Source organism: Nymphalis io, chromosome 21, assembly GCF_905147045.1.
Source record: "Nymphalis io chromosome 21, ilAglIoxx1.1, whole genome shotgun sequence".
In the NCBI taxonomy this organism is placed as follows: domain Eukaryota; kingdom Metazoa; phylum Arthropoda; class Insecta; order Lepidoptera; family Nymphalidae; genus Nymphalis; species Nymphalis io.
Window position 1 is genome coordinate 10,265,738 of NC_065908.1, and position 14,633 is coordinate 10,280,370.

General features: G+C 32.7%; 1 protein-coding gene and 1 non-coding gene across 3 annotated transcripts in view; one reads left to right on the forward strand and one right to left on the reverse strand.

Moving 5' to 3' along the window:
* The window catches only part of LOC126776724 (neurobeachin), a 474,955-nt gene that overhangs the window by 402,164 nt on the left and 58,158 nt on the right, over window positions 1–14,633 (reverse strand). The gene's annotated exons all lie outside the window — the stretch shown is intronic.
* Window positions 1,292–1,364, forward strand: Trnaa-agc (transfer RNA alanine (anticodon AGC)). The gene has a single exon. It is a non-coding gene; the product is annotated as a tRNA-Ala (tRNA).

Sequence of the window (14,633 nt, forward strand, 5' to 3'; positions counted from 1 at the left end):
ATAACCCATTATCTTGAAATACGTGCTAACAAGGGAGCATTTAAAGACTAATGTTAAGGCGAACAAAGCTATTTTATTAATTGACACGTTTGAAGATTTATCATAATAACCATAATAGATTATTATAACGAGATGACTAAAAAGTAATAATTCTTGCCGGGCCAGTGGGTTGACGAACGCAGAGTGATGTAGTTCCTCCGTTACTCTAACCAGACTATAGGATTAGAAGCTGGTAACATTACTACATCCGATTTCGACGGTTACATCGCTGTGTCTATCGCCAGAGTACATTTTTTAGCAGGCTGACAACGTGCAAGTGGGTTTGGCTGGCTTTCTCTTCAATATAGAATATAACGGGCGAATATCAAATGTTATGTTCTCTCTGAGGGAGACGTACGTACATCATTGGGCGACTACGGGGGTGAAAATAAATAAATCGAATTCATAATTAATAAAATAAAAATATAGTATGAATATCATCAATTGAAAGTAATATTACCTGTCTAGAATCTTGGAAATAATTATTGTTTCAGACGCTACCGTAATATATACCTAATAATTTAATAAAAAGTAATTTGATGTTGTATATTACGAGAATAATTTGAATGATTTTATAGAAACATTATTAACTCTGGAGCTTAGAATTTTGGAATCTGAAGCGTTACACAATCAAGAGAAGGATACATATATAATATACGTATATAATATATATATATTCATCTATTCAACTCTATCGCCGATATAATGTAACGATATAACAAGTATAAAAGGCATTGTCGCAATAAGAGTGTACATGTATATAACGTCGCATTAAATTTGCATATTGTGGACGTATAGCGCACGCGACGTGTTCCTGGAGCCTCGGGCGGCGAGGAGCAGAGGTGCATTTTATTCAGATTCACTTAGCTTTTGAATATTGCGCCGTGCCGGCTAACGTGATAGTGTCTTTATGTCTTAGATATAACAAAGTAATGTGAATATATCCGTATGTCAAGATAATACTTTTCAATAAAATATAATGACTTGCAATATAAAAACATATTTTAATATGTGTGTATGTTATGCAATCAAGAATATTTTAATTTAAACCATAGTCACTTATCTTAAAATATTATATCATAAATATTAGATGTGCATTACAAGAGAAAAAACACTTAACTTAATACATCTGATCAAGGTGAAAGGTACCACTGAGAGACACTCGTGCCTCGCCCGAGACACTTTATACTTCACCTCTTAAATAGTATTTCCTTTATGTATACATTGCACAATTTCGATCACTAAGTATCAAGGGGGCGTAGCTCAGATGGTAGAGCGCTCGCTTAGCATGCGAGAGGTACCGGGATCGATACCCGGCGCCTCCAGAGTTTTTTTTTTTTTGTTTTGTTTTTTCATTATAATTCTTAACTATCTACTAAAATAAAGTTGCTAATTTAATACGAGATTAATAACTCAATAACTATGACATTATTCAGTAGAGTATTAATAGAGCTCATTATAGCTATACAGACGTACATTTATTACCTTTGCTATCAGCACTCGAGCTCAGCGAACAGCCTTCAATAATTTTAAATCGTACTGAGAATTTTCAATTAAATTCCTATAATTAAACAGAAATCTTTTCTTTAGCAAATAATAAAACATGACTTCTTTTATAGAGACAGGCGTCGGGTGCTGTTCAATTAAGCGCAAAGCTGCGAGCGCTGCAGAGATTGATATAGGACTCCTAATTGAAAGAGTACTGCTTTATCGGACATTGAGACTGAAAACGACAATCGGATTGACAAGCTTGAGATGTTAATCATGGCCGTGTCTGTTCCACTAGTTATATAATATAAAAGCTATGTCCTTCCAGTGAATTTTATTTAGTCAGAAAAACTAAATGCAATTTTTCATATTATTTTATTTTTGAAACTGAGTGCACCTCAATTGTAAAGAAAATTCACTTTTTATTTCAAGGACAAAAGCCATTTAAACTAGTGTTTAAATGGTGTTTCTAGCGGCAAAGTCTTATCGTGAAAACATTATAACCAAATCGTATTATATTGTATCAAAATATAATGTAAGCATTAAGAGTCGTTAAATTGTATTTAATTTGCGTTCCTATTTAATAGCTTATTCTTAGAAAAAAATAGGTACTTACTGAGTTTCATGCCGTTTCTTTTTTGTAGAATTCAAACTGTAGTAACTTTAAATTAAATTTAAAAGTTCTTTAAAGAGCCTGCTTGAATATTTTGATTTTGATTATGTAAATTGCTGCTTACTATATAAGTATACAAAATATATTAAAAAATAAATGTAAAAGAAATAAGCGTAAATGGCAGATGATACCTATATAAATGCAAAATTCGAAGGGCGTACAACTTAATGAACGCTGTCAACGTTGTTAATTGTCAATTTACAGTTTACTATAGAACATGTTGATTTTACAAAATTATTTTATTTAAAATGTATAAAACAGCTGGAACGCCTGTCGCAACACAATTAAACAAATGTACACAGTACTAACTTTCCGAGTTTAATTTTCTCCATCTTAACTAAGTCCAAGACTGCCGACCGCTAACTGCAGACCGTTTTCATAGCCGTTGCTTGTTCGGAACTAAGTTGTACCCGCTTATTCACAACTGAGAATTTCATGGCAAATAATATATCAGGTACTCTATATATATTATAAAGAGAGATGCTAAAATTAATCTCCGGAACCATGGCAACTGTCGCAAAAATTCTTTCGCCATTGAAAGGTATATTATTCCAGATGGACATATATGACTATATTGCGTCGATTTTAACTTCACACGCTAAAAATATATACATAATTTCTGATTAAATCCAAAACAGCAATAAAATGTAAAATGAAACAGAATGTGCTGACGAATACGAGAGATCCCGAAGTTTTTACATGAGGAAAAAGGTCTCAGGGCAAGTCTCCCGGGTGTTTTCGGAAGCGGATTGAATTTTATCGTAGAAACTAATTTTAATAGGAGCATTCCCGCGGCTCGAATCTAACCTACAATTCGATGTAACAAGTTTGATGCGAAGAACATTTACAACATCGTAATTATCGGTAATTAATACACGTTTTCACAAAAAAAAACGTGATGTATGTAAAATATTTAACAAAAATAATCATTATGAGACACTTTTGCATGTTTTTTTATTAAAAAATCGATTTAAGCTTTATTAGATTGTGGTATTTTTTATATTATCTATTTAAACGTATAAAGTTATATTAGTTTTGTATTACAATCGAGTCTGTGACCCAAATACTATGTTTACAGTTAAATTATAAGCACCATGACGAGAAAAAAAATACTTTTTTCTTATAAATTCTAAAATGATACATGACACTGCACACAGGTGTCGTTAGTCGACATTCCGTTTTCAGTTTAGCAATTCAGCATTCATGATGTCACATGATGCTTCTTATTGCTATTTCGATTCACCAAAGTTAGTGCGTTAGTAGATCGTTTAAAAATTTATAATTCAGTTATTATATAATTATGAAGAAAGATAATATAGCAGTTTCTTAAGTTTTATCTGTGTTAACTGTAATAAAACAGTAACATTTAGAGAGAACAACATTTTCCCAAGAAATTATTTATGTCCGACCTAATACTATTGGTGTATGAGCTAATACTATTATTGCATCGTCGCCCGTGTTTAAGGGACGTGTGTAAGGGAGTAACGATTAGAAATGCGGAAATAACTCCGTCTGTCTGTTACCCTACCACGTCTAAGCCACGGACCCGACCGTAACGACATCTAAGGACAATCTAGAGGTCCGTAACAGCCTGTGAATGTCCCACTGCTGGGCTAAAGGCCTCCTCTCCTCTTTTTGAGGAGAAGGATTGGAGCTTATTCCACCACGCTGCTCCAATGCGGGTTGGTGGAATACACATGTGGCAGAATTTCAGTGAAATTAGACACATGCAGGTTTCCTCACGATGTTTTCCTTCACCGTAAAGCACGAGATGAATTATAATCGCAAATTAAGCACATGAAAATTCAGTGGTGCTTGCCCGGGTTTGAACCCACGATCATCGGTTAGGATTCCCGCGTTCTTACCACTGGGCCATCTCGGCTAATAAAAAGGTAGAGAGAGGTACCTGGAACTTATTATCGAAAAATAAATTTGACGCAGACGGAGTCAAGGGGAACAGATAGTATTTTATAATAAAAACGTTATGATATAATTATTTATTTAATACTATCATAGGTACCAATATTGAAAAAGATAAAAAAATACTTATGCAATATTCTTATAAATCTTAAGGACATATTTTAAATATTATTTCCATTTTAATTTTGTTGTAATTTATTTTAACTATTTAGTTAAACAATTCGCAACAAGTTTACCGATGTAATAATGTTGTTGTGATCATTCTTATTCAAATTTCTATTTGATTAATAATTTGTAATTACAACTTATATTGTGTCTGTCCAATCACCCTAGTTAAAGTATCAAAAACGACTTTCAAAACTTTTTATTTGCCCCAGGATAAAAAAAAACAAAGACAAAATATGAAAGTAGGCGCACGTACGCGTCGAGTACCAGGGCGACAAAGATGACAAAGAGTAGTGTATGACACCCTTGAGTCCTTTCACATTCGTCGTGCGACCCGGTGTTTTATTTCTATTTTTAACCAAGATGTTCGAAATATAATTTTTCGATAAAAATATGCTGAAATGTTTTTAATTTGTTATTAAGACGCTTTATTATAATATTAAGCAATTTGACCGATATCATTGGTCGAGATATTTAATTATTATCTCTGATATTCATTACGGATTCTTAATAAAATTACGTTTTAAAAGAAACGTTGCGTTGATTAGTTAAATAATGCATCTTCTTTCAAATGTCAAATCAATAATGACAATTAGCGATATCTTTATTTAATTAAACAGCCGCTAAGCAACGATTTATAAATAAGGCCGTTAAATTTTATGTTTTTAAAGAGCATTATAATGCAAATTAAAAAATAGTACTTTATCGGATTATTTTAAAAATACAATCAAATACGTATTCCAAATATTAATATTTTGGTATTAGTTAATATTTAAAATGCGACATCTAGCGAAAAATATTAAAAACCCTGTGCTAAACAACTAATACAAGTCTTGCAGCGCCATCTTTGCAACAATGAATGTACTATGACGATGTTCAGAACGTGTTAGGCTTGAGAAAACTCCGTAGTTACCATCGTGCTTCAGCCAAGTTTCGATAGATGGCGCTAGTAATCAAGCCGCAAAACTCTCTCCTTTTTAAAGTAAAGACTAATTTTGATATATTACCTTAAAAAATAACATATTCAAATTTTATATTTATATATAATCAACTCAAATGTAAATTTAAATTTCTTCATCAGGTTATCGTTAAACATACCTGGAACGAAAGAAAAAAATAATTAGTAAATTATAATAAAGCAAGTAATACAAGCAAGCAGTGAGTACAGTCTTGATATTTTTAACCTCTATTCCGATAATCATAACAGAAAGTATTTATATCTAAGCACCTCTTAAATAAACAAATAATTCTACTGATTTTCATCTAAAACATTTTTTGTACATTTCTATATGTTTGAAACATAATATTATAACATGGTCTTGCATTTTCGCACGAATTAAGATGTGTACGAAATGAGTATGAATAAGCAATATAAGCCAATGCACATAAAATCCCACCAGGGACAAGCCCATCATCATTAGTAAATTGCCAGCACAATACGAGTAATGGAAGAGAAATAAAATTACAGAGTTTACTCAATTTTGTAATATTTATATTTTGAAATAATAATAATCTTAATTTAGTACGTAATATATGTATTGACACTGACGATATATATATATTACTAGAACTATTTACTAAAATAATTACATTTCAAATCAAAATGTATTGTACATGATACTAGCTCACGCATAATGTCGAGGCGAGGTCATATAGCGAACGCTATTCGTAAAAATTAAGAATAAGCAGTATTTTTCAAATACTAGATTATTCATACTTGAATAATATTAAATGTTAAATGGACAACATTAGCTGCTAACCTTCTCGTGATTTTCAATGCATTATAGCATCTATTTAAATATGTCTCAAGGGGAACTTAAAAATCGCCTTTTAACAATAATAAATAAGCGTAGATATGATTATTTACCCGCGGCTATAATAAACATAAGGGTGGAAGGCCCAGCGGGACGTAGATCTTATAGAAAGTCGCGGGTTCAATTGCGCGCACCAATTGTTCAAAAATTCAATTTATAAATACTGAATCATAGTCAATCATATTCCATTATTCATAAATAAAATTGTTTTTATTTTGCTAAGTGAAACAGGAGTATATTATTTGAGCTTGGCAACGATTTCAGTCTTTTAGTTAAATATAAAATCTTTTTATAAAAACCTAAATTGAGTTTTTGTAATTTTCACGTTTTAGTGCTTTTTCTGTTGTCTAATTTTTTTTTTTTAATTCATTTTCACAAATTACATTTTTATTTAGTAAAGTGGCATAGAAACAATATTGTTTATCTAAGCGTTTTCTCAAAAATAAATTTTATTATTTCGAGTAGCGTAGTGAGCTCTTTATTAAGATTACAAGTATTTATACAAGGTAGCGACGAGGTACGAGTAAGCCGAAACAAGTGTAAATAAGTGATAGAGGTCGAATCGGACGGCAGGCCCTCGGGGGACAAGTAATACGAAGCTCATTAGTAAAGTGCACGACGCTCGTAGCCGTAGCGTGGTTTGTATTTACTTTATTTGTTTGACCAACAATTATAGTACGGTTTCTTTTCCGTTGATGTAATGTAATAAATTTTCCATACATATAAATTTATTTGTATTATATTTATTAGTATTATAAAAAGCCGAGATGGCCTAGTGGTTAGAACGCGTGAATCTTAACCGATGATTGTGGGTTCAAACCCGGGCAAGCACCACTGAATTTTCATGTGCTTAATTTGTGTTTATAATTCATCTCGTGCTTGACGGTGAAGGAAAACATCGTGAGGAAACCTGCATGTGTCTAATTTCATTGAAATTCTGCCACATGTGTATTCTACCAACCCGCACTGGAGCAGCGTGGTGGAATAAGCTCCAAACCTTCTCCTTAAAAGGGAGAGGAGGCCTTAGCCCAGCAGTGGGACATTAACAGGCTGTTACTGTTACTGTATAACATAGAGCAGAGGGCCCGATCCGCACCGGGCGGCACTTTGGCGGGGGCGGCACTTTCGCGCGGGCAGCACTTCATGGGTGGCGGTACAAAAAAAAGGTTTGCTTACACACTACAAACTATTCTTTTTTTATGTTAGAGGGGGCAACCGAGCAGGAGGCTCACCTGATGGAAACTGACTACCACCGCCCATGGACACCTGCAATACCCGAGGGCTTGCCGATGCGTTGCCGGCCTTTAATGAATGAGTACGCTTTTTTCTTGAAGATTTGTATGTCATATCGGTTCAAAAAAGCCGCCGGCGAAAGCTGGTTCCAAAGAATGGTTTTACGAGGTGCGCCTTAAAAAATCGCGCTATTTTGGATTTCTAGACATCGAGGTGAAGGTGGAATTTAGAATTCTGACACGCTGTCCGGTGGTGAAATTCAGCGGTCGGGACCAATCCAAACACTTCCTCAGAAAACTCCCCGTCATATATGCGATAAAATATAATAATATTCTTGTTGATCGCTTTACATGTGTTGCAGTTTTTTCTTTATACATATAATATAGTCAGCGTATGACAAATATCAGTGTTCTACACATTTGTACATATACCATTAGCTACATACATATAGCTTGATGATTCATATAATAATATTGCTTACAATCAATCTGTTTTTTTTTTATTCATAAAACCTTTGGGAAGTAATAATCCTGACCCTTTTTAAAATATATTTCCGTGTCTAACACCTCAATTAGATGACGAAAAAATGTACAATGTCTCGAGAGTGTCCGTTAACGACCTAAGACCTACAGATCATTTGTCACTCAGCGTTAAGACATCTAACCGATCAGGCGGCTTCTTGGTAAAGAGTGGCGATATTCTTTACGTAAATAATAAGCAAAGTATTTAAAAAAATTGAAATTACTTTTATTACATTTTATTACTTACAGCTTACTCAAGAATTTCGAAATGATTCATTTAATAATAAACAAAAAACTAAATATCTAAAAATCAAGATGAATGAAAATTTAATTTAACTGATGCCGCTAACAGAATTTATAATTACATTTTATGTTTGTCAAGCTCAACACAAAATGAAATGAATAAAATGAATGTACAGAGTATTAAAAAAGTAAGAATTAAAAAAGTAAGTATTGTTTATATTTACGAAGCCGCGACTGGTGAAATTAACAACTGAATTATACTTATACGTATACTTATATAATTATGAACTGAATTATAAAAACAATTACGATCTTGTATGTCTTGATCTTGTTGTGTTTTTACGCCGAATTATAATTTAATATATTAAGATTAACTGGCAGACATGTTTATGGTGGTAGGTATGTAAGAACAAATCACATAAACGACAAAGCTGATGTTTTCTGGATTAAAGATTATTTTCTAGGTCTTATGAAAACATAACGCGTCTTCGATTAGTCAATTGAAACCGCGATCAATAAAAAAATACATAGCATAATGTCCGCCTTACTGATTTCTTCTAAGGAGCATTGACAAAGGAGACTCGCCGTCCTCATGAACTGCAATTGTCCTTGTACGGCTACACCCCGGACCGACCAGACAATTTACTTAAATAATGTGTCATGTAAAGAAATATTAACCCGATAGCGGTCTCGCTCCTGCGTCACACCCGCGTTCGAGTTCACTTCAACACCCACGCGTCTTGTCGTGACATTCATGAATGATCTAAACTCACTTGTATCATAATTTGTTAACTTAATATGATACTAAAATTTCTGTTTGCAATATCATATCCAAATTATTATTATAGTATTCTATAATGTTAGCTAATAAGCTTATCGCATTGTACCGACAGTTCTACAAGATATGGAAAATAAAAATTGAATTAGATAAAATCCGAAATTAAAACCTCTATCTACTACAGTCGTACATTGATAATAATTAATTGGTATGTCAGTCTGTAAATCGGTCGGTTATAGTTATGTATAGAGATTAAATCACAGTTCACAATGCCGCGACAAGTCTCGCCTTGTGTATACAACACAACCGTATGTGTTAAATGTTCTGAGACATACATAGATCTCAACCGTCCAACAATGATTGCCTTTTATGTACATTCGTCCTCTACATTTTAGTTTTAATTAGCAACAGGCTTTATTTGCATTACAAAGTTTTAATGTATCTTGTGCGGTAAAACAAAGCGTACTTATATACGAACGCAGTAAATACATAACAAGTAATAAAACAATTAATAATGTAACTAATAAGTAACTTCATTTTGCCGCAATTAAGTTACAAACCTTACTTAATATTATAAATGAGAAAGTTTCCTTGTTACCCTTTACGTAACCACTAAACCTATCGTCATGAAAATTGCATACACGCTGTCAGGGGTACAGAAAAACACATAGGGTATCATCTGCCACAGCACAATCCCACCCCCTAAACCCGCCGGCGAAGCCGCTGGTGGAAATAGTATTAGTTTGGGTATAATTAAGTTCTTGGAAAAGTCCCCCGATGTTAATGTATAAAATATATAAAACGATATATAAAACGAAGCATTAAAAAATAGTTATCATCGTTTCGATGTATTAATAAAGCCGCTCCAGTCATCAACAGTACTAGACCACAGTGTGCTTGTGTGTGCACATGTCGTGTACTTGTGTTGTGAGCGTATAAGCAATTGTGCTGTGAGGATTGAACTGTGCTCTGATCAACATATCTTTATAATCGGTTGAAAACAGCAATCTTAGTCGTATAATAAATGATGCGAGGCTAGATTGTGTGACAAGAATAATTAACTATTTCGGAGATGAATAGCTAACTATTTATAAATGAATAATCGCGATACTGATTGTTCTAAAGTAAATAAATTCGTACATACACTTTGTAACGACGAAAAAGTGAGATAGGATTAAGGTTATGCGAATTATTTATATCAAGTTAACAGTCATAATATCAAGTTTTACTTTAACGAATTTTACTTTATTTAAACGTTTTATACGGTTGTTGAATATTAATTTATTTATTTATCAATTATACTATAAATTGTATGAATATTTTGTACATGTTTTCTAATGATTATAATTGTCGCTCTCGTGAATGTTTGTTTATTGTAACTATAGTAATATTTGTAAAAACTAGTCAAAGAGCCTTTAGTTCAATTCTAATAAAATTGAGACTTGACGTAATAGACTATAATATTCTATGATCTCAAGTCTACATAAACTTTAGTAAGTAACGTAGTTTTCAATTCGAATGGATTAGATTTCAGTTTTAGCCAGGTAAATATATCGACAAGAGTTTTGAGAGTATCTGCTACAAGCTTACATAACGTTTCCGAGTTATTTTTAAATAAAAAAAAATGTAGTATGTAACTAAACTTTTCTCTTATGACAACAAAAAAAAACTCTAAAAGTTGAATTAATTTGTATTATTGTAATATTTTTTTTAATATAAAATGGAAAGTTGATTAATTAGATGGAATATTAACCTAAGATGTTATGTGCCATGTGCCTGTAGCACTGGCTCACGGGTGACCCCTTCATACCACGGAACACTAAACATTGCTGTTTGGCGGTAGAATATGTGACATGTGACAAGGCACTATCACTAAGTATAATTTGCAACTATATTTATAATAATAAAGCCGAAGAGTTTCTTTTGGTTGAACGCACTTTTTTCCGGCATTAACATTCAGATCTGAAAAAACTTATCTTTATCTAAGAAGTCCTTTTATCGAAAAGGCTATATGTGTATGTAACCTACAGCTCGAAGGAGCGGAGTGGAAACCATAAACGTCAACAATCTGACAAAACGTAGCCAACTTGCCATCATCGTGATGAAACAAACATGTATAATAAACAATTGATTTGAAAATCTAAAATTAACTCGGGCAGATTTTCTCACGATGTTTTCTTTCTCCGTTGAGCACGAAATGAATTATAAACACAAATTAAGCACATGAAAATTCAGTAGTCTATGCCCGGCTTTGAATTTGGCATCACCTGTTAATTCTTGTCTTCGAGCCACTGAGTCTTTGCGGCTAAATTGATATAGTCATTTATTGTATCCATTAATTTTCGTTTATTACAGATAAATCACGGAATTATTTGTAATAACTTATTTCCAAACTATATTATACGTGCTCTATCAAAAGTAGGATAGAATCTAGATTTCGCTAGGCTTTCAACATAAAAATCCAATTTACCTCAACAAAGTCCAAAACAAGAAAAATTGAAAGAGCTTAACCTTTGAACCGTTTGCATGATTAGAGTATAAATGCCGACAAAGAAGCTGAGAGTTCAGGTAAGAAATCAAATCGAATAAGAGATTTAGCAGATAAAGGATATTACTGCTTCATCGGTTGCGCAATATCTGACGGCACGAAAATGTTTCAATGGAAAACGGCGCACTGAATACAAAATTCGTTCTAAAATGATAGAATGTTAATCGACGTTTTTATATATTTGTAATGTTACAGTGGAACCTTTTAACGTTATTTTATGAGCTACACGTGTGGACTAAATCTTCCAACTGAATTTTAAATCAGTTCCTCCTAACCGATTCAGCTGAAAATTCACACACAGTTTTTTAAACTATCAAAAGTTTTATTTCCTTTGACGACAAAGGTAATCCTACCTCTGATTGAGGTGATCAAGAAGTGATTGTTTAATTTCAAAGCTTTATTTTAGGGTTTCCAATAAATATACATAACATTTTCAATAAAATTTAAGTTTAAAGTCTAAACTATTTAAACATAATTTATTCACATTTTTAAAGAAATAATTAATAATATTGAGTAGTAGAGGTCAAAATTTTTACAGCTGGTACAATAAAAATCTTTAAGTAGGTGAAGGATATATATATTTTATATGTACATGATCTTAACTGAACCAACAATATGAATGAAGACTAAAGACTAACACAACGAGCACATTAACATTAGCGGGAAGGGGGCGCAGTAATGAAAATGGGTTTAAAACGAGCGTTGCGATGTCCAGCTCGGGCATCTCGGGAGTAAAACCGGATAACGATGGGGTTGTCTGTAATGGTCCCTTAGAAAAACACGCTGCAAACATCCGGCTAATTCATGACTATTATATTTGAATGGTCACTTTTATTACTCTTTAGTAATAAATACAATACTATGTAGACGTAATTAACAAAAAATAACTACTAAAAATAATGGTAACCTTTACCCATGAACATGACACAGCTAGACGCATGCTCTAGATTGCAATGCGACACTAATCGTTGTACTTCTAAGACACTTTAACGCCCAATTTTACTCTTTATGTCTATACACAATAACTGTGCATAACTGTATACAAACCTAAACAAAACATAATTATCTATATATCTTTGTAATTTACTTACCTAATCCAGTTATTTGTGAAAAAAACTATTACTAGACCAATACTTAATTAATATGTTTATGTTTGATAGGTTTCTAATCGAAATACCCATAATCTTTACTTCAAATTCTAGATAAGCATAGAAATTGACACATACTCAATGATTTATGTATATAGGCAATATGTATTTAGGCAATAATATATACATAATTAACAAAACAAATAATAATAAGATTCCTGCACACGCTGCAGCTCAACAGACGTTAACTATTCATAAGCCTAAAAACGTTGACATGTACGTCGACTATCGATTCGACACATACGAGTACATATTATATTCATAGCGTGCGGATCGCATTGTGCACACATTACGTTGATACTACTGCTTGCATTTCTGAACTGAGACGAGCTCAAACTATTGAACTACCATCAAATTGTTTACTAACTAGTCCTAAGTTCGTTGCTAAGTTATAACCCGTAAATATATAACATGTGTAATACAAGCTTTGTTTGAAATTACTCGCGATTCACGTTAAATGCATTTATATTAGACCAGTATTCCAGTCCTTTATACAAGATATACATGAGCATCATAAGTGAGTGCAGTTGCTGTTGCATTTAACGAGTCGGTTGGTGTGGTTAGTAGATACTTGTCTTTACGCCAAAGGTTGTGGGTGCGGTTCCCACCCAGGACAGACATTTCGATGCATTAAAATGTCTGTTTGTCCTGAGTCTGGGTGTAATTATCTATATAAGTATGTATTTACAAAAGAGAAGTAGTAAATCAGTTGTCTGGTTTCCATAGCACAAGCTCTGCTTAATTTAGGATCAGATGGCCGTGTGTGAATAATGTCCCAAGATATTATTATTATTATCCTTTATGTGCCTTATTGTAACCAAGGTAATAATAGTTCGTTCGAAAATCGAACACTAGTCGAGAGAATTTTTACACAAGGAAAAATATAGGTTGTCTACTTTCTCTTTAGCACAACTATGAATTAGCAAGGTACAAACAGGTAAACAGGTTAGCTTTGTCATCATCAAATAACAGAAGGTATACATATATGTATATAGATTTCTAATAACGTATCCTAGACTGTATGTAATGTACTAACAACTTATTTAAATCATCCCAGACTCCGTAGTGCCATTATTGCACAACCGAAATGAAGCCTTTATAGTATAATTAAACGAACAAAGAGACTATCAACGAGTCTTGCCGCCGACGGAGTGAAACCAACGCCTGTCGTATAGATGTCGTTTTAAAACTACTATCTAAAATCATAATCATGTACGTCAGTATCAAATATTTTTTATATTATTGATAATTTATATCGGTATTTGTTCTAAGTTTTATCTTTTTGTGCAATCATAATGTACTGTAATATAGATTATAATAACTAGATATCTGGTTGCTCATATAAACTATATAATCTACAATCTAGTCTATATAATAAACAATCGCACACCAAAATTTAAAAACATCAGATGAGTCTAATGTGTCACCTCCCTTAATTGTCTTTGCTTTGCATACGGACTATATTTATTTATTTTTTATATTTTCTTTTTACCGGACTACCCTACATCACGTCACAAACTACTCGTACTTGCTTGCACTGTACCGATATTATTAGGTTACTGTAACATTCATTGTCTTACTATGTACGCCTATTCGATTTAATTATTATTTTTTTCTAATTGTTCCGTAATTTTCTCTGTAAGTGATTTAAATGTAAATCTTTTGAGAAAATAAATGTCTTTAACCGTAAACTAAATAGTTCCAGTTACTCATATATTGAAACGATAAGATCTACAAAGGGAAGTGTTTTTCAGGAATATTTCTTATTTTATACGATACTTTTATAATACTTTGGTAAACATACCAGCCCGCATGTATTTTTCCGGCAGCTTCTACAATCATATCGATGTATAAGGTATGTAGTATGTAGTGCCGATGGGTATGTATATGAAGGTATGTATCTAGTATCTTCATAAGGAATCTGTATATTTCACTTATTGTTTTTATTTTGCTTTTCTTTTTTATTGCATATTTTTCACATAATTGTATTATTCTCTATACATTAACACGTATGTTTCATGCCTGCCTGCCTTGTGACTTTAATACAAACGCTTTATATAATT